At 45.8% G+C, this 2,500-nt stretch overlaps 8 non-coding genes and 1 pseudogene across 8 annotated transcripts; all 9 read right to left on the reverse strand.

Annotated features, from left to right (window-relative positions):
• Positions 1-116: 116 nt before the first annotated feature.
• On the reverse strand, positions 117-235 carry LOC115185594 (5S ribosomal RNA). Its single transcript, XR_003875232.1, has one exon. It is a non-coding gene; the product is annotated as a 5S ribosomal RNA (ribosomal RNA).
• Positions 236-395: 160 nt separating this feature from the next.
• Positions 396-514, reverse strand: LOC115185595 (5S ribosomal RNA). Its single transcript, XR_003875233.1, has one exon. It is a non-coding gene; the product is annotated as a 5S ribosomal RNA (ribosomal RNA).
• Positions 515-675: 161 nt separating this feature from the next.
• Positions 676-794, reverse strand: LOC115185713 (5S ribosomal RNA). Its single transcript, XR_003875346.1, has one exon. It is a non-coding gene; the product is annotated as a 5S ribosomal RNA (ribosomal RNA).
• Positions 795-955: 161 nt separating this feature from the next.
• Positions 956-1,074, reverse strand: LOC115185659 (5S ribosomal RNA). Its single transcript, XR_003875295.1, has one exon. It is a non-coding gene; the product is annotated as a 5S ribosomal RNA (ribosomal RNA).
• A 161-nt stretch (positions 1,075-1,235) lies between these two features.
• LOC115185596 (5S ribosomal RNA) lies at positions 1,236-1,354 on the reverse strand. The gene has a single exon (XR_003875234.1). It is a non-coding gene; the product is annotated as a 5S ribosomal RNA (ribosomal RNA).
• A 165-nt stretch (positions 1,355-1,519) lies between these two features.
• On the reverse strand, positions 1,520-1,638 carry LOC115185669 (5S ribosomal RNA). Its single transcript, XR_003875304.1, has one exon. It is a non-coding gene; the product is annotated as a 5S ribosomal RNA (ribosomal RNA).
• Positions 1,639-1,799: 161 nt separating this feature from the next.
• On the reverse strand, positions 1,800-1,918 carry LOC115185670 (5S ribosomal RNA). The gene has a single exon (XR_003875305.1). It is a non-coding gene; the product is annotated as a 5S ribosomal RNA (ribosomal RNA).
• A 228-nt stretch (positions 1,919-2,146) lies between these two features.
• On the reverse strand, positions 2,147-2,265 carry LOC115185597 (5S ribosomal RNA). Its single transcript, XR_003875235.1, has one exon. It is a non-coding gene; the product is annotated as a 5S ribosomal RNA (ribosomal RNA).
• Positions 2,266-2,427: 162 nt separating this feature from the next.
• Positions 2,428-2,500, reverse strand: part of LOC115185742 (uncharacterized) — a 121-nt pseudogene continuing 48 nt past the window's right edge.

The raw sequence follows: 2,500 nt of genomic DNA on the forward strand, positions 1-2,500 counted from the left end.
ATAAACAGACTGCATTTTGCAGCAGGAAGCTGCATTTAGTCAATTCATCATTAAATGCTTACTACAAGGCAGTGTTGCTGATGAAATAGTGTAAGAGCACACCCTCGTGGACAAAAAGCTTACAGCACCTGGTATTCCCAGGCGGTCTCCCATCCAAGTACTAACCAGGCCCGACCCTGCTTAGCTTCCGAGATCAGACGAGATCGGGCGTACCCAGGCTGGTATGGCCGTAAACGATAAACAATCTCTTGGTACAACATATATAGTCAAAGTGAGTCTGATAACAGACTGCATTTTGCAGCAGGAAGCTGCATTTAGTCAATTCATCATTAAATGCTTACTACAAGGCAGTGTTGCTGATGAAATAGTGTAAGAGCACACCCTCGTGGACAAAAAGCTTACAGCACCTGGTATTCCCAGGCGGTCTCCCATCCAAGTACTAACCAGGCCCGACCCTGCTTAGCTTCCGAGATCAGACGAGATCGGGCGTACCCAGGCTGGTATGGCCGTAAACGATAAACAATCTCTTGGTACAACATATATAGTCAAAGTGAGTCTGATAAACAGACTGCATTTTGCAGCAGGAAGCTGCATTTAGTCAATTCATCATTAAATGCTTACTACAAGGCAGTGTTGCTGATGAAATAGTGTAAGAGCACACCCTCGTGGACAAAAAGCTTACAGCACCTGGTATTCACAGGCGGTCTCCCATCCAAGTACTAACCAGGCCCGACCCTGCTTAGCTTCCGAGATCAGACGAGAGCGGGCGTACCCAGGCTGGTATGGCCGTAAACGATAAACAATCTCTTGGTACAACATATATAGTCAAAGTGAGTCTGATAAACAGACTGCATTTTGCAGCAGGAAGCTGCATTTAGTCAATTCATCATTAAATGCTTACTACAAGGCAGTGTTGCTGATGAAATAGTGTAAGAGCACACCCTCGTGGACAAAAAGCTTACAGCACCTGGTATTCCCAGGCGGTCTCCCATCCAAGTACTAACCAGGCCCGACCCTGCTTAGCTTCCGAGATCAGACGAGATCAGGCGTACCCAGGCTGGTATGGCCGTAAACGATAAACAATCTCTTGGTACAACATATATAGTCAAAGTGAGTCTGATAAACAGACTGCATTTTGCAGCAGGAAGCTGCATTTAGTCAATTCATCATTAAATGCTTACTACAAGGCAGTGTTGCTGATGAAATAGTGTAAGAGCACACCCTCGTGGACAAAAAGCTTACAGCACCTGGTATTCCCAGGCGGTCTCCCATCCAAGTACTAACCAGGCCCGACCCTGCTTAGCTTCCGAGATCAGACGAGATCGGGCGTACCCAGGCTGGTATGGCCGTAAACTATAAACAATCTCTTGGTACAACATATATAGTCAAAGTGAGTCTGATTGATAAACAGACTGCATTTTGCAGCAGGAAGCTGCATTTAGTCAATTCATCATTAAATGCTTACTACAAGGCAGTGTTGCTGATGAAATAGTGTAAGAGCACACCCTCGTGGACAAAAAGCTTACAGCACCTGGTATTCCCAGGCGGTCTCCCATCCAAGTACTAACCAGGCCCGACCCTGCTTAGCTTCCGAGATCAGACGAGATCGGGCGTACCCAGGCTGGTATGGCCGTAAATGATAAACAATCTCTTGGTACAACATATATAGTCAAAGTGAGTCTGATAAACAGACTGCATTTTGCAGCAGGAAGCTGCATTTAGTCAATTCATCATTAAATGCTTACTACAAGGCAGTGTTGCTGATGAAATAGTGTAAGAGCACACCCTCGTGGACAAAAAGCTTACAGCACCTGGTATTCCCAGGCGGTCTCCCATCCAAGTACTAACCAGGCCCGACCCTGCTTAGCTTCCGAGATCAGACGAGATCGGGCGTACCCAGGCTGGTATGGCCGTAAATGATAAACAATCTCTTGGTACAACATATATAGTCAAAGTGAGTCTGATAAACAGACTGCATTTTGCAGTATTATTATTCTTATAATAAAGCAGATGCTACTGACATACCACGGAACTTTGATCCTATTAAAAGGCAGGAAGCTGCATTTAGTCAATTCATCATTAAATGCTTACTACAAGGCAGTGTTGCTGATGAAATAGTGTAAGAGCACACCCTCGTGGACAAAAAAGCTTACAGCACCTGGTATTCCCAGGCGGTCTCCCATCCAAGTACTAACCAGGCCCGACCCTGCTTAGCTTCCGAGATCAGACGAGATCGGGCGTACCCAGGCTGGTATGGCCGTAAACGATAAAACAATCTCTTGGTACAACATATATAGTCAAAGTGAGTCTGATAAACAGACTGCATTTGCAGCAGTGAAGCTGCATTTAGTCAATTCATCATTAAATGCTTACTACAAGGCAGTGTTGCTGATGAAATAGTGTAAGAGCACACCCTCGTGGACAAAAAGCTTACAGCACCTGGTATTCACAGGCGGTCCTCCCATCCAAGTACCTAACCAGGCCCGACCCTGCTTAGCTT

Source organism: Salmo trutta, unplaced genomic scaffold (assembly GCF_901001165.1).
Source record: "Salmo trutta unplaced genomic scaffold, fSalTru1.1, whole genome shotgun sequence".
NCBI lineage: Eukaryota > Metazoa > Chordata > Actinopteri > Salmoniformes > Salmonidae > Salmo > Salmo trutta.